The sequence below is a fragment of the Balaenoptera borealis genome (assembly GCF_965194805.1).
Source record: "Balaenoptera borealis genome assembly, chromosome: 3".
Lineage (NCBI taxonomy): Eukaryota > Metazoa > Chordata > Mammalia > Artiodactyla > Balaenopteridae > Balaenoptera > Balaenoptera borealis.
In genome coordinates this window covers 168,957,660-168,981,549 of record NC_138866.1, presented here as the reverse complement: position 1 = coordinate 168,981,549, position 23,890 = coordinate 168,957,660, and the positions used below count along the sequence as shown (strand labels likewise).

Genomic DNA, 23,890 nt, shown 5'->3' with positions numbered 1-23,890 from the left:
GAGTTGTTGATACTATTTAATGGTGGCCTTAATTGTGGTAGATGAGAAACAAGACAGAGCAACACTCAGAATCCTATTGAACTACCTGGGAAATCCTACCTCGTCACCATACTGGATATAAACACCATTTCCTTGAGCCCAGAATTGTCTCCAATATTTGGCGATGTGTCATTCTAGGGCACCTAATTCTTAAACATCTCTATTAAAGAAGTTTCCATTAAGAAAGTTGTTACAGTCGGAAAGTTTGTGTCCCTCCAAAATTTATATGTTGAAATCTTAATGCCCAATGTGATGATATTAGGAGGTGGGGCCACTGGGAGGTGCTTAGGTCGTAAGGGTGGAGTCTTCATGAAGGAATTCATGCTCATATACAACACACTCCAAAGAGCTAGTTCATGGGGTCCACTACTTGCAGATACAAGAAGTCTGCATGCAACCTGCATGGGCCCTCACCCAACCATGCTGGCACCCTGATCTCAGACTTCCAGACACCAGAAGTATGAAAAATACATATCTGATGTCTAGAAGCTATCCAGTCTGTGGCATTTTGTTAGAGCAGTGTGAAAGGACAAAGACAAATGTCACAGCTTTTCAGTTAAGGAATCCAGTTTTTTCATCCCAATTTGTTCATTTTCTCAGTCTTTTTTTGGCTTCTATTTTTATCGGTGCAAAAGCGTGAAATGTTATGCTCTCGCAAGATAACTGTGGAGATTAAATACAATACGTAGGGGAGGAAAAAGTGTTCCTCAACCCCCTTAGAGTCCCTGGCTGGGTCTGAAAATTAAATTGGCAATGAGAGATTAACAGGAGAAAAGTATACAAATTCATTTAATGTAAGACCTACATGACATGGGAGCCTTCCTAAGAAAATTAAGACCCAAAGAAACAGAGCTGTGTATTTTTATGCCATGTTTGATGAAGAGTGGACAGTTATGGAGAAATACAATAGGTAGGCGAGTATGAGGTAAAATGGGTAAACTGAGAGAAACTTATCAAGGACAGTTTGTTCTGATTATTCTCGGTGCCCCTTTGTTTTCAGAGATAAGGATGCTCCTTTTCCTCTGGGTGTAAAGAGGGCACCTTTCACACGAGTGTTTTATGACCTGTTTAAGGGTCATAAAGGGAAGGGTCGGAGAGAAGGTCTGATTCTGCCATTTTCTCAAATTCTTTCAGCTTAAAATATTCAATATGCCAAGGTGCCGTATTTTGCAGTAACATGTCCTGACCCCCATTCGGATACCTTTCCCCACTGTATAAATAAATGGAATTATATCATTTAAACACCATTGGAATCCACCAATGAGGCACACAAGCAGACCATCACCCATGTGATAAGGTTTCAAGAAAACCAGAGATTACGTTTCTGTTCCTCAATACCATCCCTTTTCAGTTATTCTGGATTATTGAAATTTTGCATTACAGAATCATTTAATTGGATTAAAGAATGTTCCTTTAAAAATCTAAAATCCCCAAGGGGTGGGGAAGTGAAACCATAATGTGAGAATAGTGAATCAGTACTAGCTATATAATGATGACTACAGTAAACAACTTACTTTGCCAATTTGTAGAAATCAAATTAGGATGCTCAATATGTAATGCCTATTACAAACCTGGCTGACAGAGAGCAATAAACATCCTGTTGGTCATTCTGACAAGTGTAGTCATATTATAGTAGATTCCTAAAGCCTTTATAATGAGTCTGAAAAAAGTAGCTTAACAGAGGTATAATATATATACTTAAAACACGACCACCAGATAGAGCTGTTAGATAAACTTGTATTGAGGTGCTGCCATCTCCCAAGTACTATAATAGGCCCTACAAATCCAAAGTCAAATAAAATAAAAGTAACTTTCTCCCCAAAATTCACTCTCTGGGTCCAAAAAAAGTTTAAAAATAAATAATGTCGGGCTTCCCTGGTGGCGCAGTGGTTGAGAATCTGCCTGCCAATGCAGGGGACACGGGTTCGAGCCCTGGTCTGGGAAGATCCCACATGCCGCGGAGCAACTGGGCCCGTGAGCCACAACTACTGAGCCTGAGCGTCTGGAGCCTCTGCTCCGCAACAAGAGAGGCCGCGATAGTGACAGGCCCGCGCACCGCGATGAAGAGTGGCCCCCACTCGCCGCAACTGGAGAAAGCCCTCACACAGAAACGAAGACCCAACACAGCCAAAAATAAACATAATAAATAAATAATAAAATAAATTAAAAAAAAAAAGAAATAATGTCATTAAACTATATTAAATGCAAGAGCATACCTAACTGTATGTGTGTCCAGGGTGCTATGAAATTAGCCAACACAACAAAGCCAGATCTCTACACCAGTGCTATCTACTATGGTAGCCACACAGGTGGCTTGGTGAGACTAAAGGGCTGATTTTTTATTTTATTTTTATTAATTTTAAATAGCCACGAGGCTGGAAACTACCATAAGGAAGAGTACAAATTTAAACATGTCCATCTCTACAGAAATTTCTATTGAACAATAGTGCTGTAGACTAGGGATTAGAAAATTTTATCTGTAAAAAGGCCAGATAATAAATATTTTAGGCTTTGTGAGTCATATGGTCTCCATCACAACTATTCAACTCTGCCACTAGAGTTCAAAAGCCATAGACGATACATAAACAAATAAGTGTGGTTACACTATTTGTACAATACAACTTTGTTTATGGACAATGAAATTCGATTTGCATATAATTTACATGCCACAATATTATTCTCCTTTGGATTTTTTTTTCCCAACCATTCCAAAATGTAAAAAACATTCCTAGCATCAGACCATACAAAAAACAAAGAGTATGCCTCACTCGTCCTGCAGACCATCCAATTCCTACTCTAGATGTTCAACAATGCATCCAAGAGGGGTTTTATTTCGTTGAAACCTAAAGAAGTAGAACTCATCAGGATAATAATATTCTGGAGGAAAAAAAGGACGCAAGGACAGAGGGAAAGGAGAAGGGAAAAAAGAGGAAGAGAAGGAGGAAGAAGAAACACGTAACAAGATATGAGGATGAAGTATAACACATTCAGAGAACTACAAATAGAACTGCTGTATAAGATATGAATTTGAGTGGATGGAGATAAATGCGGAAAGCAGGAATAGGAACTGGTAAGTCATTGCCATGTCCCCTCTTGTTGATCTTTGAGTTCAGCTAAACCATCAAGCCCACAGGACTGTAATCATCTATGCTTGGCATAAGATTAACTTAGAAGGACACGGACATGCCAGCAGGGCAGTATCAGGCATATTTCCTCAGAAGAAGCCCTCATGGCCTTACAGAGCTTAGTGTTCTTTGGCCCCATCCCAACCAATACCCTGGTGCCAAAGAGTGAGGTCTTATTGGTGAGTGTAGGAGTCACAACAGTTTAGCAGCCCCATGACCCACACAGAAGCCAGTATCTCTTGTAACAGTTCTATAGACAAAGCTTCCAGGCAGCCAGAGACAAGTCCAGTTACAAGCACCACCACACTTGAGGAGCCCAAAGCTATGGTTTTCCACTCAAAACTCTCCTGGACGAGATGCAGTATCCCAGTGACAGGCGACTTTACCATTAGAAATATTGCCTCGTAATACAGCTGACATTCTACCTTTACCAAGTTTTCAGGGGGAAGGAAGCACTTAATTCATGATAAATTTCTCATGTAGAAGAGAAAAGAGTTTTGTTAACACTTTACTCACAACCATGCTAAGGAACCTGGTCTTCATCTTACAGGCAACAACAACAAATAACAAAAGCAAGCTTGCATTTTAGGAAGGACATTCTGGTAGCAATGTGGAGTAGGGACAGAAGAGGAAGGGGAGGCTTGGATTTTGAGAAATCAATAAAGAAGTTGTTGCAATAATCCACAGGGTCATAAACTAAGGCAGAAATAATAGAGAGAAAACTGAAAGTACTTGAGGACTAATTCAATACGGCAGGTAAAAGAGAGGCATATGTCAAAGATAACCCACACATTTCTGGCTCACAGGACTAAGAATTTAGTGACTTCAGTCACTGAAATAGAAAATATGGATAAAAGAATGCTGCCAAAAGTTGTATTAAACGTACAAAAGAAAATAATAGCAATTCAGCACCATTTGTAAAGGAAAAACACAAAGCATTCTTGATTTATGAATCTTGTGTGATATCTTGACCCAGAAAGAATGCTTAACTTTCAGCTTAGGGTTACCTAAATATAGAGAGTAGTGCTACAAAATGCACTCACCTAAACAGAATATTTTATATTAGAAGTAAGGAAAGATGGTAGTTTTCTATTCAACTGCTCACCTACAGAATAGATTTCCATAAATCCAACTTGATGTACTAATTTAGAGCCCCCCCATTAACAAAATAAACAATGATGAATCTGATGCTAAAGCCAAGATCATTTCTAGTGCTTCATTCACGTGCACTCATGTAAACACATGTACTCACCCCATATCTTCAAGGTTTCTCCTTTTGAATAACACATATGCTTTGCCCTTGAAAGTACCCTTATAATAAGGGATAAATCTTATCATTGTGCTAAACAGGCAATGGTACGGTGTGACTATATCAAATAGTATTATCCTTCTAGACCACAGTTACTTCATAGTCAAGTCAGATCAGCACTTTCCAACCATTTTTCCATCATGATATACCTGTACAAGGAATACTGGAGTAAATGAAAGGCCTTTCCATGTCCAGTCTGGCAACACTACAGTGCACTGGTTTGTGAGTTCTGCATTAGATTATACATGGAATTTTCACTTTCTAGTATCTCTCTAGCTTCCATTTCATTTAAGACCCAAAGTCAACTGCATAATCTATTTGAAAAAGATTTCTTCAAGGTCTGATGGGCCTGAGCTTTGAGAAATATCCTTGGACCATCACCAAATTCATACCTTTTCTGTTACTGCTCCATTTGTAATACATTTCTATGCCTTGACCATCAAAGGGGCAGGAAAGTAAGGCTGACTCAAAGAAGGAAGTCTTCTTTTAACTAATATTTCTTATGGATTAATTAATCCCTCATGAATTCTAGAAGGATACACAGAACAATTCTTTCCTTCAGCTAAGTCATACATTGTTATCCACATAGAGTCCATCTGGAATGGGTTCTCTATGCTTTTCAACTTGTCCCACTAGAACCTTGACAATCCAAGGAAGACTTCCATCCTGTTCCTCAGGGTCACCCAGAAACACAGCACCTTTGCCATGCACTTAACATTAGAATGGAAATAGGATACCATCCATAAATTCTCCTAAAGTTCTTCTGACAGCTAACATATTACAACATTTGGGTCTGCACAGATGTGTAGAGCAATCTTTCACTACAGGTTCATGCCACATTAAAATCCATAAATTACCCTATTCAGTTCAATCCATCTGCTTCGTACAAACCTAACAGGCCTTCACTTTCAACTGTAAATATTCCCCAATTTTCTTTCCTCCATTCTCTTTTAAAAGGATGTTTCTATGTCCTATAAGCACTTGTTCACTCAGTTTCTTTTCCTCGTCAGTGAAGACATTTTGTCTCCAGCAAACTTTTTTTTATTTTTTTCTTTAGAAAGTTGCAACCATATCCAAAAGAATACAGAAAATGAGTGAAAGAGGGAGGAAGAAGATTGGAGGAACTCAGAAGAGAGATTAGTTTCAATATATAATATAAAAAAAAAGTTTTAATCCGGGAGAAAATGGAGAATGAGACAAAGATCTACAGTGCAGGCCCCGACATGTGTTGTTCCCGGGGAGTTGTGGATGGGGGCAGGGGGGAGGCATTCGGCACAACACAGGCCCTTCACACAAACCTCAAGGCTTCCTGAGGCTTTTTTTTTTTTTTTTTTAACATGCTTATTGGAGTATAATTGCTTTACAATGGTGTGTTAGTTTCTGCTTTATAACAAAGTGAATCAGCTATACATATACATATATCCCCATATCTCCTCCCTCTTGTGTCTCCCTCCCGCCCTCCCTATCCCACCCCTCTAGGTGGTCACAAAGCACCGAGCTGATCTCCCTGTGCTATGCAGCTGCTTCCCACTATCAATTTTACATTTGGTAGTGTATACATGTCCATGCCACTCTCTCACTTTGTCCCAGCTTACCCTCCCCCCTCCCCGTATCCTCAAGTCCATTCTCTAGTAGGTCTGCATCTTTATTCCCGTCTTTAACCCTCTTCCCCTTTGTGACAACCACTCATACCTGTCTGCCCAGACAGACCTGTCTGCCCACTCATACCTGCTCTGCCCAGGCAGAGACTGTCTGCCCAGGTTAACTCTCACTGCTGAGTAGCAAACATTCAGGAGCTGTTTCTCTCTGCTCCTGTTGATGCAGACAAAGGGCTTTGTCACTGCAGGTGGGAGTCTGCGGACCACCAGGGAATGAAGAGGCACTGTAAGAACACTTCTGCACAATTCTGCCCAAACAGGTAAATTAGAGGGCTAATTTAAGACTTAAAACCTCACGAAATCCCCTTTCTCTAATGGAAATAAGTTGAGCTATTACTATTAACCATGTTTCCAGCTTCTGTAAACTTGATGTTTTACCATCTGCCCTACATGCATATGCTGGACATGCCTTGTTCTGGACAACAGGACAATGTGCTCGATTCACTTCCACTTGGCCCCCCGCCTCCTTCAGCATCCACTCTCCTTGCAAGGAGTCCTACTCTCAGAGGGTGCACTTTTCAAATACAAACCAACCCATCCAGGGTCCACACTCCCAACCAACTTCCTTTTTGGGCTCTCACATTCCAGGCCACCATACACCTGCCTAATCACCCCGGAGCCAGGTATCCAACAACTAGGGACAGCCCCTGTGCCCACCTGCCAATCCTAAACCTGCTTGCTCTGCCTCAGCCATTCCCTCCCATGGAAGCCACAGTAAAGGTCCGTGCGCACAGTCCCCCCACCCCCACCAGCCCTCAGCCTCATGACCACCCCCGATGCGTCTCCAGGTGGTCCCTCAGGGCATGGCATGCCCTCTCCCCTTAGGAACTGTGAGTAATAAACTATCTTTTTAATGAACGTTGTGTGCCGATATGTTATAGCCTTACTATACCTCAAGTTTTCTATTAATCCAGAGCATTTTAGAACAGCTGCTCATAAAAAGGAATGAAATTGAGTTATTTGTAATGAGGTGGATGGACCTAGAGTCTGTCATACAGAGTGAAGTAAGCCAGAAAGAGAAAAATACCACATGCTAACGCATATATATGGAATCCCACAAAATGGTACTGATGAACCTGGTGGCAGGGCAGGAATAAAGACGCAGACATAGAGAATGGACTTGAGGACATGGCGGGGGAGGGGAAGCTGGGAGGAAGTGAGAGAGTAGCACTGACATATATACACTACCAAATGTAAAATGGATGGCTAGTGGGAAGCTGCTACATAGCACAGGGAGATCAGCTCGGTGTTTTGTGACGACCTAGAGGGGTGGGATAGGGAGGGTGGGAGGGAGACGCAAGAGGGAGGGGATATGGGGATATATGTATACATATAGCTGATTCACTTTGTTGTACAGCAGAAACTAACACAACATTGTAAACCAATTATACTCCAATAAAGATGGAAAAAAATCACAAAAAAGAACAGCCGCTAACTCTCACTATGAGGTAGCAATGGAGGAGTGATCACAGTGATTAGATGGGGAATGTATAAACCAGACACTAAAGCTAAGACGTCACTCCCCAGTAACTGTCATCTGGAAGAGAAGACCAGCAGCAAGCAACCCATCTCCCAAGCGGCCCCACGCTTTGAAGCATCACCTCTTCCTTCAGAAGGACAGAGTAGGGTATCAAGAGTCTAACCCCTCAAGTCTTACAATCCCAGACTGGCTCCGTTGCTGCCCTAACATATCTGACCATCAGTTTCCTTGACTGTAAAATATGAATAAGATAATGCTTGCAAACTCATGGTGTGTGTGAGAATTAAAGAAGTAACAGCTGTGAAGTTCCTGTTACATTACTTCATACATAGTAGGTACTCAATAAACAGTAAATGTTATTACCGGTATTATTAATATCACTGTAATTATTTTAAAATTTTTGTTTCATGTCTCATTTGCTGCTGAAATGGTAGTTAAGATCCAACAAGGCCCCACATTTCTGAATTACTTCAAAATTTTAAAAAGTAAATGAGTCTTTCATCAATGAAAAAAACACAAGATTTGGCACTTCATCACTCAAATATTGACTTGTTTTCACAGTAACCAGCCAGCCTGTCATGTTATAGTCAATACAACTTGTAAATTGTTCACTCCAAAAGGGAGAGAAATCATAATGATTGTGACAAGGCAAGGAACCATCAAGCATTCAGTAATAAAGAGGGGTGAACCTAACTATGAAATGTTTTAATAAAACATTTAAACATCAATAAATCTCAGTCAAAAATATGACAGAATATAGAAACTAGTTATGCATAGTGTTGATGTTATGTCTGATGGTTTCCATGCTGTGCGGATTAATTTTGTGTGTCAACCTGAATGGACCATGGGGCACCCAAATATTTGGTAAAATATTACTCTGGGTGTTTCTATGCAGATGTTTGGGGATAAGATTAACATTTAAATTGGTAAACTAAGTGCAGCAGACTGCCTTCCCTAATGTGGGTAGGCCTCATCCAATCAACTGAAGGCCTGAACAAAAACAGAGTAATAGGCCTGCCTGTATCTTATGCTGAATAATAGAGAATTCCACCTACCTGACTGCTTTCAGAATGGGACATCAGCATCTTCCTACCTTTGGACTCAAACTGAAACATCAGGTCTCCTGGATCTCTGCCTTGCTGATTCACCCTGTACACCTTGGGACTTATCAGCCTCCATAATTGTTTGAGTCAATTCCTTAAAAAAAAAAAAAATCCTATTGGTTCTGCTTCTGTGGAAAACCCTAAGTAATACACATGCTCAAGAGCATGAAATAACAATGAGAAGAAATAATTACAGAATGTTTACTATACAGCAAGCACTGTCCTAGGCCCTTTATAAAAATTTCCTCATCCCTTACAAACAATCCTATGAAGCAGATACTATTGATATTTACAGCAAAGAAAGGCATAGAGAGGTAGAATAACTTCGAAGAGCTCATACAACCAGAACTTGAATCTATGCACAATGGCTCCAGAATTTGTGCTTCTAACCACGATGGTACCCTGCCTTTTATATTAAGAAACAAAATACTTGGAATGAAGCAGACCATCATTGGAAACCCAGTATCACCGTGGATGATTCAATGTGATGTCAGGCCCATATTCCTGCCTTTTAAAAAATAACTCATAGGATTTCATAAAAATTGAATATTCAGTTCACAATATCAATGCCTACCATATTTTCCTAAGAGAGGGTCAGTACTCAGTTGTTAATTACTTTTCCCATCATGAATGAAATCATTTTGATTCTATTTTCATTAACATAGACTATATTGACCTGTGAGTATTTCTTCTCATCAGAAAGCAGTACACTACTATGTGCTTTCATTCTTTCCTTCTTTGATGATGTATTTCCCCATACACTTTCAAAATTAGCAGTAAACATAAAAGTGACCCAATTTTAATACCCACATTTCTATCAAGTTATACTATGCTTTCCATGTTGTAAAACAAATTTTCATAATTTCATTATCATAAAAAGAAAAAGAACTTGCTTTCTGACATTAAAATAATATACCTTCTCTAAGAGCTCTAATTCCAGCTTCATAAATGTGACAGGTTATTTTTTTATTCTGTTCATACTTTATGTGGGGAATTTACTTGCTAGTCAAACTATATATAAATTGCATTGTTCATTACTGCTTACAAGACAGAAATCACAAGTGCTCATAATTTTTGTAACATGTGAATTGGTATCAGTGGCACTAACGTTTTGTATACTTTGCATTTCTTTACAGAAAGCTGGCTGCATTAATGTCATTAGTACAGTTTCATCTAGAGAACAGTCAAGGTCATCACATAGGCTCACTTGTCTGCAGCCAAGGAAATGCTTATGTTTTTTCTCACCTTTTTATTCTTACTCGGCTTTAGTTTGAATCTGGATATATGAGCAAATATAATTTTTTAACAGATTTATATATATTGCCATTCAATAAACTATATGTTTTACTATATAATTTGATATGTTTGGACATATGTGTACACCCATGAAACAATCACCACAATAAAGTGATATATCCATCACCTCCAAAAGTTTCCCTCTGCCCCTCTGTAAGTATATCCCCCATTTCAGCAGTCTTCCTATCCCCAAATGTGGTGGATAGACTCTGAGGTGGCCTCCTGTTGTTCATGCCCTTGCATAATCTCCTCCCCTTGAGTGTGGGCTAGACCTGTGACTTGTTTCTAACGAACAGAATACGGCCAAGGTGATAGGATGTACATGATTGTGCACATAGATTGTAATGTCCACCTAATCTCTCCCTGGCTAGCCTTGAGGAAGCAACCTGCCAATTTGTGAGCTGCCATATGGAGAGGGCCATGAGGCAAGGAACTGAGGGCAGTTTCCAGTCCAAAACCAGAGATAAAGTGATGTCTTCAGCTCAGCAGCCTGCAAGGAACTGAATGAACCAACAACTACATGAAGTTGGAACCTGATCCTTCCCCAGTCCGGCCTCAAATGAGAGCCCATTCCTGGCCAACACCTTGATTGCAGCCTTGTAGAGGACCCAGTTAAGCTGTGCCCAGACTTTTAACCCACAGAAAGCATGAGATAATAAATGGATGTTGTCTTAAGCTGCTAAATTTTGATGATATTGTTATATAGTAAGAGATAATGATATACCAGGCAACAACTGACCTGCTTTCCATCACCATGGATTAATTTGAATTTTATATAAAAGGAAACACAGAGTACGAACTCTTTTTGTCTAGCTTCTTTTACTCAATGTATTTGAAATGTATCCATGCTGTTTGATGTATCAATAGGTCACCCCATTTTACTACTGAATAGTATTCTATCGCATAGACACACCACAGTAGATATCTGGGTTCTTTCTACTTTTGGGTAATTACAAATAAAGGTGCCATGAATGTTTATGTGCAACTCTCTGTGTGGGTATACATTTCAATTCTTCTTGGGTGAGTACCCAGGAGGGGAATGGATAGGATCATACGGTAGGTCTCACTATTTCATATTCCTACCAGCAGTGTATGAGTTCCAGTTCTTCTCCCTCCTCACCAGCATTTGATATGCTCAACCTTTTTAAAAGGTGTGTTTAAAGTTGTATCCATTGTAGTTTTCATTTGCATTTCTTTAAAGATAAATGATGTTGAACATCTTTTCAAGTGCGTATTTTCTATCTGTATGTCTTTTTTGTTTAAATCGCTAGCCCATTTTTAAAATTAGGTTGTTTGCTCTATTATTGAGTTTTGATACTTCTTTAATATATTCTGGATACAGGTCCTTTATCAGACATGTTATTTTAAAATATTTTCTCAGTAAGTCTTTTCATTCTCTTAATATCTTTTGAAAAGTAAACATTTTAAGTTTTGATGTCTAATGTATCAATTTGTCATTTTATGGGATCATGCTTCAAACTAGTCTTCAAGTTGGTCACAGTTCCAAGAATTTTAACTAACCAGTGTATCTTTCTACTTTTAAAAATCATGATACTATTCAAGTTCTACTTCTACATTGAGACCTAATCCCATCAGTCTTCAGCAATAATGACTTATTTCAAATCTATGAAGCTTATTTGGCTGCGTTTTCTATTTACAGATCACTTGTGCAATCAAATACAGTGATTACCTTATCAACTCTTCCAAGAAAGTAGTGACAATATCTGTTTCTGGTCTCTACTGTATCATAAGTTCCTAAGGTAATATCTGGCAAATAAGTGATCAACATTTGCCTTTGAAAATATAATCTGATTTTGTATTTCTAATACTTAGTGCTAGGTGGGGATCAAATAATGTCAGTTGATGACTATGATTAGAAGAGAAAAATTAGAGAAAGTAGGGAGAGATCTAGCAAAAGAAAACAATAGGATTGGTGGAGAAATGCAGTGAGTGCTTTTTTTCCTGCCAACTTAATGTTCATTTTTTTCCTTTTACTTAATGACCATTGCAATCATTTGATATTGAATTAAGCCCTGTTTTATACCAGAAAATACTAGATGATTTGTCCTTATTGTTGAGCAAAATATTTAAACTCTCATGATCTCACTTTTACGTGGAATCTAAAAAACAAAACAGAAAAACAAAACAAAATGAAAACAAACTCATAGATAAGGAGAACAAACTGGTGGGTTGCCAGAGGGGAGGGCAGGTGGTGGTAGAGGTAAAATATGTAGAAGGGATTAAGAGGTATAAACCTCCAGCTATAAAATAAGCCACAGAATGTAGTATACAGTGTAAGGAATATGGTCAGTAATATATTAAGAACTTGGTATGGGGACAGATGGTTATTAGACTTATGGTGGTGATCATTTCAAAATGTATGTAAATGTCAAATCACTGTGTAGCTCACCTGAAACTAACAAAATTGTACATCAATTATATTTCAATTAACTGATATATTATATCAGTTAATATATATATATTATATATATATTATATAAATATAATATATATATTTCAATAACTGATCTCAAAACTGCAGCTTGTGCTTCCTATCAGGTCAGATCAATGTACATCTATTGAGCACTGACTATATATGACAGTTGTGTTTAGGTACTGGGGATAGAAGATGAATAGGAATGGTCACTGTCCTTGAGGAAATTTTATTTGCACTGTGGACTTAGAAACATAAGTAGAGGATTCCAATGCAATGTATTAAAGTACAATGAGTTATCAAGACGGTACAACTCCAAGGACTTAAAACCTACATAGTAGGCAAGTGGCTGTGTTGGAAAGATTTGTTCTCCAGGTTTTATTAGAAATATTTCCACATGACTTTGCTATTAAAAATCTGTCACCCTGCCAACATAAGCCCCAAAATCAAAATGTATGAACTACAAGAAAAGAGAATTTGAGAACAAAATCAAGGGGAAAAAATCAAACCAATTTTTCTTTTATCATCATCCTCAGAGTCCTATCTCTACTCAATATAAAAGGTCCGTACGTTCTGTTGAATGGCTAATGATATTGGAATGAGGCAGAGGAAAAGCCTTCTGATTGTCCTAATGAGATGTTAGAAGTTCAATGTTATAAGTTTTAAAAAAGATATAGGAAAGCTGCGTGTGGGCTTTCTCTAGTTGTGGCGAGCGGGTGCTACTCTTCATTGCGGTGCACGGGCTTCTCATTGCGGTGGCTTGTTGCGGAGTATGGGCTCTAGGCACACGTGCTCAGTAGTTGTGGCTCGTGGCCTCTAGAGCGCAGGCTCAGTAGTTGTGGCACACGGGCTTAGTTGCTCTGCAGCATGTGGGATCTTCTTGGACCAGGGCTTGAACCTGTGTCCCCTGCATTGGCAGGTGGATTCTTAACCACTGCACCACCAGGGAAGTCCTATTTTTTTTTTTTTTAATTCTACATTACAAGTTGTATTTAGATGTAGAACTAGAAGAGACAGGATAAATGCAGATGAAGAGGAATATAGCACACCAAGCTTCTAAATGGTTCATGGTTTTGCAAAAAGAAAAATGAGGTACGGAAAAAAGTGTTTCACCTTTGTTATAAAAATTAAACTAAGGTCAAAGTATGCACTGTTCAATTTAAATTGCTTTCTTTAAAAATAAATTGATTACAGCTTAAAATCACAGAAAACTCAGATTTAATAACACTAAGCATACATGGAATAATAAGTTCACTCAGCAGTTGCTGTGGTTCATTTCACTTATAAGTGAAATTTATATTTATTTAGTTCTTGTAGTGACAATGCAAACTTTCCTGCAGAGAAAAACCAGAAAGCTGCATAAAATGTTTTAAAGATCTATAATCAGCAACAAGTGGCTAATGAGGCATTAAAAAAAACCCTGCATGGCCAAGACCTGGATAAAGAGGAATATCCAAAGAGACGAAGCTAACATTTGAGGCTATTTCCCCCCTGGGGATATTTTCTAATTCCAAAAGAGGCAGAAAAGAGGAAGAGTAGCTGAGCAGGGCTTTACAAAGATTCATGAGGCTAGTGGACCAAAAATTGGAGTTCAAGATCAACTAAGAAGGGAATATCAACCTGAGTGCTTTTCCATGGTCCTTCCACCTGACTTGAGCTTGTCGTATCATGCTAAGTGAATTCCAAGAATAAGCATCTTCATGGATAACATGCCAAGAGACTCAGATGGAAGCTGCAAGGCTTCGTGCGACTTAGCCTCAGTAACAATATGGCATTATTTTTGCCATAGTCTACTGGAAAAATTGAGTCAAAGTGTCAGTCTAGACTCAAAGGTAGGGGAATATACAATGCTGTGAATACTGGGGGACATGATTCACTGAGGAGGACATCTTTGGAGACCGCTTACTATAGAAGAACTTTACGTCATAGGAAAGAACTTAATTGATCGACAACCCCAGCTGAGCTCCCAACCAGCATCAACTGCTGACCATGTGAGTGAACCATCGAAAACACCCAGCCCAGTTGAGCATTCCAATGATTCTAGCTCTAGTCATCATCTGACTAGAACCGTAAGAGAATCCAAGTGAGAATTCTCCAGGTAAGTCCAGTCTCCACAGAAACATGAGACTAATAATCAATTATTGGATTAGGGCATTAAGTTTTGTGATGGTTTTTTGTGCAAAATTAGATAGCTGAAACACCTTTCGTTGTCTAGACATTAAGAATAAGGTAGGGCTTTCCTGGTGGCGCAGTGGTTGGGAGTCCGCCTGCCAATGCAGGGGACACGGGTTCGAGCCCTGGTCTGGGAAGATCCCACATGCCGCAGAGCAACTAGGCCCTGAGCCTGCGCGTCTGGAGCCTGTGCTCCGCAACAAGAGAGGCCGCGACAGTGAGAGGCCCGCGCACCGCGATGAAGAGTGGCCCCCGCTTGCTGCAACTGGAGAAAGCCCTCGCACAGAAACGAAGACCCAACACAGCCATAAATAAATAAATAAATTAAAAAAAAAAAAAAAGAATAAGGTAAAAGTGTATGCTGTAATATAATACCTAGGGTAAAAACTAAAATAGAGAAATGACTATATAACTAAAAATCCAACAAAGAGGGGAAGAAGGATAATAAAAATAACCAATCCAGACAAACTTTGGTTTATATGTATTTCACAGCAGGCCAATGCTCCTGCAGCCACAACTAGTAAAAAATTAATTATTCAAAGCATGTTTTTAAAAGGTACTCAGAATCTGTGGAAGCGAAGAGTTAGATGAAATAAAATTCTAAGGAGGATTCTAAGAAGTATCTAAGAGGAGAAATTCTCTTAGGGGAGCTAATAACATCCAATTACTTTTCCCATGGAACATGAAATAATTTCTGTTGTAGACTCAAGGTCTGATTTATCCAAGTTTCAAGTTTGCCTAAGAAGAGAGCCTCTAATGGGGAAAATGTAAAGTGAAAAGCTTTGAGTAATTAAAGAAATAGTGTGGCAAATTGAAAACTTGAGAGAACTAAAACAATAGTTCATATATTCAACAGGAGATTTTCTGAATTTTGAGGCTATAAAGGTATAAGAAGACATAGGTCAAAATCTAGAAGCAGACTGAAATTCTTAGTTTCTCAGTGCTTAGGCAAACAAAAACTTGCTTCAAGCACACTGTCAAGTTTTTCTTTCAATATTTGTCACATTTTGAAAATATGCAGGGTGTGAGCCTGGAGATTTGGCTCTGAAGCACAGAACTGGAACTACAACAATATTTCACACCTAAGAAAAATAAGACCATCCAGGCTCTAAACCAGAGGTCTGGGAGAGCCATATCCTTGAACAAAGATGAGCCAGAGGTAGACTGTGTAACTTAAACTCAAAGTCAGCTTCAACCCAGTTCAATTTTTAACTGTATTGAGATAACAAGATTCTCACTCTTATCTGCACAACATAAGAAAGAATCCTCTCTAGTGGAAGTTTGTAACATCAGGAATCTCTACCATTATTTATATGCCCAACATATGTAAATGGTGAACATATAACTTAATTACTAGAACAGCAAAGAAGAAAATGTTACTGAAATTGAAAAAGAAATGGTAAATAGAAATGGAAATACAGATAAACTATAGAGTTAGTAAAGACTTTAATATGTTAAAGAAACAAAATATGGATCAAATAGATAAAAGAATGGAGAAATTTAATGGAAAATTGGAATCTACAAAACAGAATCAAATGGACAATCTAGAACTGAAAATTGCAAAACAGAATATATAAAATAAAGAACTCAGTTGATAGGTTAAATAACAGACTGAACACAGAACATGAGAATAGTAAATTGTAAAGCAAGTCAATAAAAATAACTAGATGAAGAGAAAGAAATGGGGGAAAAAAATAACAGAGTAGAACAGGCAAATGGTAAATGCTCAAAAAATCTATCATATGTATAATTGGCGTACCAAAATGAGAGGAAAGAATGGAGCAGGAAAAAAAAATACTTGAACAGTTAATGCATGAGCTAACTCCAAAACTTATTAATATAAGACTTCAATCCACAGATTCAAGAAGCTCTGTAGATCCTAAGCACAATAAACCAAAGACAAATAAAACTTAAAAGTAAACAATGTGGGAAAATATACCTTCAAAGGAACAACAATGACAGAATGTTTAACAGTGATGATAAAAATAAGAAGGACGTGGAAAGACAATTCCAGAGGCCTAAGACAAAATAACCCTCAATGTAGAATTCCATGTCCATTGAAAATAATTTTTAAAAATAAAGGTTAACAAAGAAATGTGCAACCGATGACTGAGTTTTTCTTCCTTGCAGTTATGAAAAAAAGTAATAGTAATGAGGCTTCTCTGGCAGAAGAAAAATTATTCCAGAAGAAAATGTGTAAACCAAGAGAAAATGAAGATCACCAGTAAAAAAATAACTATAAATGAATACTGGATATATATGAACATATAAATAAATGTTAATACTATGCAAATAATATATATGAATGAATAAGGATGAACCCAGATAATTGACTATAATTGTGATATTTTGTGAAATTTTAATTATATGTAGAAAAATACAAAAGAATAAAAGGTAGAAAGTTGGTAAAAAATGTTAGAGATTCTAAGATTCTATCCATATTAGGGAAATGGTAAAATTAATACTTTTTTTAGTTAGTAATAAGGCAATGATGTATAGTAGCATTTCTATAGTAATCAGTAAAAGAATATTAAAAGAATGTATAATAATTTGTAGTACAGGGAAAATAACAAAAATATTTAATACAAAAAGAGAAGGAAGATAAAAGGAACATTAAAAATATGAATCAAATAGAAAATAAACAACTCCAAACCTAACTACCAATTAAAATAAATTTAAATCGACTAAACTCATCAAGGATAAGACTAATATTGTCAATCTGGAATTAAAATCAACAAAAATTGTATGTTGCTTACAAGAGATTGACTTTAAATATAAGGATCCATAAAGGCCAAAAAATAAAAGGATGGAAAAATGTATACCATGCAAACACCAATCAAAAGAAATCTTAACTATTTTAAGAAATTATACATGTATATATATATGAAATAAATTAACTATAGCTAGTCACAAAAATTTGGATGAATCACATTAGCATATTAGTCAACAACAACCACAGCCACATAATAAACATATGATTCCAATTATATAAATATACTAAAGCTGATAAAGGTGAAACTAAACCATAGTGTTAACAGTCAAGATTGTGGTTATTTTTAGAAAGAAAATAGGGAGATTGAGAGAGGACATTAAAGGGTCTTATGTGATGTTGGCAAGAATCAGTTTTTTTACTTAGATGGTGGTTATACACTTGGTGGTAATTCCTTAAAGTGAGCATGTATAATTTGTTGGGTGTTTGGGGGATGGGTATGTCAATAGAGAAATGTCAAGTCATAAAAATAGATTTGTTTTTAAAAGATAACATTTTTATGGGAAAGAACTAATTAGTGTGAGGGTGCTAATTAGAAGCAAGAAAACATGAAAAAATAAATCTCATGGGAAAGATAAATATATAGTAAAGGTAGTGGATTAGTCATTTATACAGCTATTATAAAAGACAAAAGTAGTATAAAAAAAGCTACAGTTACAGTAATTATTTAAGGGATACACAAGATTAAAAGATGTAAAATATGGCATCAGAAACATAAAAATGTGGAAGTAAAAACACTGAACTTTAGAATGGGGTCAAACTTAAGTTGCTATCCACTTAAAATAGACTGTTATAGATATAAGTTGTTATATGTAAGCCTCATGGATTAAATGAATGTTGTTAAAATGTCCATACTACCCAAAGCAATCCACAGATTCAATGCAATCCCTATCAAATTTCCAATAGCATTTTTCAAAGAAACAGAAGAAATAATCCTAAAATTTGTATGGAAACACACACACACACACACACACACAAAAATAGCCAAGGCAATCTTGAAAAAGAACCAAGCAGGAGGCATCATGCTCCTGATTTAAAACTACTTTACAAATCTATAATAGTTAAAACAGTAGGGTATTTGTATACAAACATATAGATTAATGAAACAAAATAGAGATCATAGAAATAAACCCATGCATATATGATCAATTAATTTACTACAACAAAATAGACTCTTCAATAAATGGTATTGGAAAAACTGGACAGCCACATGCAAAAGAATGAAATTGACCACTCTCTTACACCATACACAAACTAAAATTGATTAAAGACTTGAAACTATAAAAGACCTAGAAGAACTTTTCACTACATCAAATCACAATATAAAAACATGAAAATAAATTGAGGTTTAAGAAACACTTAAGAAAAACATTTTACCGAATTGTTTTTCTCATCCACAGAAATTCATTTGACTAAGCCTGGTGACATAAACAGTCACTACCAAGTATACAATCACGAAATTTAGGGCTGAAAATTATCTGAAATCATATTTAGAAAGTAATATGATTTTGAGAACACCAATATATAATTTTTTATTGGATTATTTGAATAATTGTGTTGGAATTAGGCTTAATGAATGCTAAAGAGAGCAAGGAGAGAGAGAAACTTCATCGTTATTCAGTTGGACCTCTCCTTAGTGGAAGTGCTGATTACATAAATCAGGACTCCAGAAGTCCAGGTCTCTAGACCTCCAATTCAAATATCACTCACCAAAATAACAGTAATAGCATTTAATATTCCTGACACTATGCTACAGTAGGGAAACAAAAATGAAATACAACATAACGTTATAAAGTGTACTATGTTAAAATAGAGCTATGATCATCTAATTATACTCAGGCAAAAACAATCTGTGATACTGTAGGAAACTGTGATACTGTGATTGTATTGTGTACAACCTGTGATACTGTAGGAAATACATGAGCAACCTCTGTTCCAGTTCATAAATTTAGTGATGGTTTCTTGGCTTACTGTGCTTCACAACTTACAGATATATTACATATTTTTGTATATATCGTTATATATTTTTTTAATGTAGTGTTCCTAGAGAAATGCATTTTTAGATTAGATTACTGAATTGACATGTCTTTAGATTAATGTGGCTTAGGGGAAATGTCATTGTACCAGCCCTTCTAAGGTCATGGCTTGCTTTTCATCAGACCAGCTACGCTAATTACCTGGTCCCAATCATGGGGAAAATCAGCAGCCTCGGCCTAACATAAATTAAGAAGAAAGTAAGAATGACAATAACAGATACTGAAAATAGTAGGTATATTAGATTCCTAGGGCTGCTGTAACAAAGTACCACAAACTCGGTGACTTTAAACAACATAAATTTATTATCTTAAACTTCAGGAAGTCATAAAGCTTAAAATAAACTGTATTGGCAACACTGGTTCCTTCTAGAGTTCCTGAGGGACAATCTGTTCCATGCCCCTCTCCTAGCTTCTGGTGCTTGCTAGCAATCCTTGGTGTTGCTTGGCCTGTAAATACATCACTCTGATCTTTGCCTCTGTAGTAACATGGCCTTTTTATAAGGACACCAGCCATTGGATTGGGGACCTCTATTTCAGTATGACCTCATATTAACTAGTAACACCCACAAAGATGCTACTTCTAAGTAGGGTCACATTCCTGGATTCCAGGTAGACACAAATTTGGGGGAAAAACCCTTCACTCCATTACCATTGGTATGCCCCAAAGAAGGGGATTATGCTTCTATACTAGAATACAGAAAATTCTTAAAATCATCATGACAGTATTGGCAAGTACATTGTTTAGGGACCATTCAGGAAGACAGAAACCACTCCTAATATTTAAAATAGAATTAATTTAATAAAAGTAATCGGCTACAGTGGCATTTGGAAGGTTGAAAAAATCAAACAGGATGATGAGGTGACCCAGACACTAGCACAGAAGAAGTCCCTCCCACTCCCCCACTGGAGAGACAGGGGAAGTGATGTTATCAGAGTCCAGGGATGCCAATCACCAAGTAGTAGCTAAAGCAACAGTGAGCCTGCCAGGCATAAAGGGGACGCGTGAGGGGATAGAGCAGCTGGCAGAGATAGATCAGGGGTGGGCACAGGGGAGAGAGCAGTATGGGGATACCCTGGCTTTTTCTTCCCACTGCCATCTAATCCCCGCCCACTGCCCCTCCAGCCTCCCATTTGCCAGGCCCAGCTGGAAGCCAACATCACCTGGGGGGGGGGGGGGGAAATCAGCCCGACGATGTTGACCCCTACACTGCCAAGCAAGAGAAAGGCTGGGAAGGAATCAGAGAGCAAACAGGCCATGGCCAGCCCACCAAACATGGACAGAGGTTAAAAAAAAAAAAAAAAGTCAATTCCTCAGATACCATTAATTCAAATTTAAGATTAAAATTAAATATTTTAGGAGGTAGTCATGGCTTTAAATGCTTCCACTCTCTTCAGTCTTCTCACTGACAGGAAATGTTGCTGTATTATTAATTCTTGGAAAACTTACCATTTAATAAAACAGTGAATGGACTTAGGAAAATCCTTAAAAGAGCTTAGTACATTTTTTAATGTGTGCAGCCTCATATGATAAATATGTTATTGACCTAAAATTCTAAATATCTGTTTTCTAACTTTACCTTTTCTCTAGGCTTGTTATGAGCGCATATAAAAGCATTTTCCGTAGGAGAAGCCACATTAATAAAGCAAGTAACTAACAGTTTCCTTTTCCTTTCTCCTTCTTCCCCATTAGAATTAAGAAAATTAAGGAACATAAGAGTATACTCTTCCTTGAAAAAAAATCCACTTACACATTCTGATTCCAACTTTCCAAGCAATTGTAAACTATTACAAAGCATTCTGATTCTCCTATAAAAGTGCAGAAAAAGTGGTTTCACTGTGCACTGATTTATTAAAAAGTATGAAAATGCTATCAACATTTATATTTTGTGAATTATCTATGACCCGAGTATAATTCAGTATCTCCAGTAACAAAAAGCTTAAGAAAGAAAAAGAAAAGGAAAGAAAAAGAGTTTTGAAAAAAAATCCTGCCCTCTTAAAATGCTTACTGATACTTTAATAGCTTTGATGCAAACCCATCCGCACAATGACAGCACAGCGGATGATTAGGATTGTGGCCATTCTGTTGGACTTTAGTGTTAACAACATAACACGCAGAAAGACTGAACAAAATGAGACTTAGATGGAGGATTTGTAACCTAAAGCTTAGCAAACAACATCCTTGGCAGATGGCACAAAACTGTCAAATCATCTTTGGAAATTAGCAACAGATTATTTAAAGCTGCCCTTTAGATATTAAGGACTTGGTTGACAGCAAGGACCCACAGGTGTGAGGGGTTTTGTTTTGTTTTTACTAGCTAAGGTTCTGCTGGTCATTTGGCTCAATCTCAGTAAAAGCACGAACAAATGGCTAAAAAAGTGGCTCATATATTATTTAATAAAGGCATTTATGGAAAGTATCAGTGAAATGATCTTTTAAAAATGTCCAAAAGTCATTTAGACAAATTTATTGTCAAGTAATCTTGAAGATTTTCTTAAAATTTAAATAAGTAACAAATTTGTGCTTTCAAGCTATAAAAGAGATGTATTCTGTGCCCTGTGGTCTCCAAAGGTATGAATATACTTGAAGTGCAAATTAATGGACTTTTAGGCCCAGTAAAGTACTTTCTTTCCCTTTCAGTTGTGAAAAGATATTATAGTCACAATTGTTTTCACACAGATGAAAGTATTCTGAGAGTAAGAAGAGCCAACGGAAGACCCATTTGAAATATAATTTGCTGACCAAACAGGAAATTTCACTATACATTTAAGCATCTGGTTACATAACAAACAATTAAGCATAACTGAATTATGCCTTCGGTTTGAAATTGTAGTTGTTTTAAGGGGTGTCTTGACTGGACAAATACAGGCCTGCAGAAGTTAGGAATCCAGGCTTTGGAGTCAAGTACACGTGGCTTAGAAACTGAGCTCTGACACTCACCACGTGTGTGACTCCGGGAGTTATTTAACCTAAGCTTCAGTTTCACTGTTTTCAAAACAAGATCCTCAGTGTATCGCATGCGTTTCTTCTAAGAAATAGTGTAGAGAGACTGCTCAGAGCCTGGTACTGAGTAATTGCTCAGTAAGTCATTTTACTGCTGTTTTAATATTATTACTGAGGCATAAGACCACCGACCACACGGTTTTAGCCAAACTAGGGCTAAAACAAGTCAATCGTGTCAGTTGAGTTGAAAAGTATGTCCTCAAAATACCTAAAGAAAATCTTTTATTCCTTTGGAAAGGAGAAAACCCAACCCCTATTCTGAGAACTGTTTGTTGTCCAAATTCTCAGAAGGTTCGGGGAAATAGGTTGGGTTAACCATGGGGCTGGGCACCAGAAGTAAGACGGCAGCTCAGCAGCTGTTAGTGGACAATTTGGGTTTTAGCAAGAGGGTGGGGAGAAACATCTAGGGGCCAAGGTTGTGTAAAGGTCGTACCAAAAATGTTTAGTTGTTCAGGGTCTTTTCAACATATTTTATGATGACAACAAAATAATTACTTCACAACTACTGCACTTACACTAGAGAATGAGCTATAAACTAAGTGAACGTAAACTTGTGGTTATAGTTTTAGGGTTAACACAGAACAAGGTGGAAGCAAACAGAACAGTTAGGAAACAAAATGTGACAGAAAGAGTTTCAGCAGAATATTTAAGGCTGGGAGGAAGTGGCAGGAGTGTTTAAGGTGAGAATAATTCCTTCATGAGGTTAAGGATGAAGCCCTTAGCCACGAATGGCTAGGGTGTACCTACCCACTCAAGTTATTGTCTAGTTTTGTTTGTTGGCAGATTAAGACCACAGACTCTGGAGTCAAGTGTAGAGGTTTGAAGACCTTGGGCTAACCCTCAGTTTCCACCCTTGCAAAGTGAGAATAAAAATACCTGCCTCATAGGACAGGCTTTGAGGATTAAAGAAGATAATATATAAAAACCCTTGTACGAATTAGTAGTCACTCCAGTGATCACTATTATTTCATTCTGTGTCAGCCATTGATGTGCTTCTATAATTCATGTCTGAACTTCTCACATTTGCATTTGAAAGGAATAATAAAAGACTCTCCACCTCTTGAATTTCCTACATTCTCAAGAAAAATACAAGAGCTGTTAGGAAGAAAACTAACTAGAAATGACCCATTCATTTCTCTTCTAGTAATATTTCCTCAGGGAATAATCTGAAATATTAGCAAAGGTTTACATACAGACAGGAATATACTTAAAAATTATGCTTACCAGAGTTTTAGCCAGAGGAAAGTTCTAATATTGCCTGTGAAAAATGACTTGGAATTTTATCTGCAGTCCAAATTCAGCTATTTTAAAATGCACAGAGAAAAAGACCGCCTGGAGACAAATGTGCTTTGAAACAGACCTCTAACTTCTACACGATCCCTCCCACCACAGACTTTCTTTTGCACAAGGTGATGTGTTTTTTAGACCTTCCTAGCTTTAGGCATGGGCATTGTATCCTCCAGGCCA

At 37.4% G+C, this 23,890-nt stretch overlaps 1 long non-coding RNA gene across 2 annotated transcripts; it reads left to right on the top strand.

The window, feature by feature from the left end:
* Window positions 1-3,845: 3,845 nt before the first annotated feature.
* LOC309626582 lies at window positions 3,846-21,389 on the top strand. 2 transcript variants are annotated; one of them, XR_014243299.1, is made up of 3 exons: window positions 3,846-6,391; window positions 9,851-14,673; window positions 14,965-21,389. It is a non-coding gene; the product is annotated as an uncharacterized lncRNA (long non-coding RNA). The 2 variants fall into 2 exon arrangements; XR_014243300.1 differs by having other exon boundaries at window positions 3,846-14,673.
* Window positions 21,390-23,890: the final 2,501 nt, after the last annotated feature.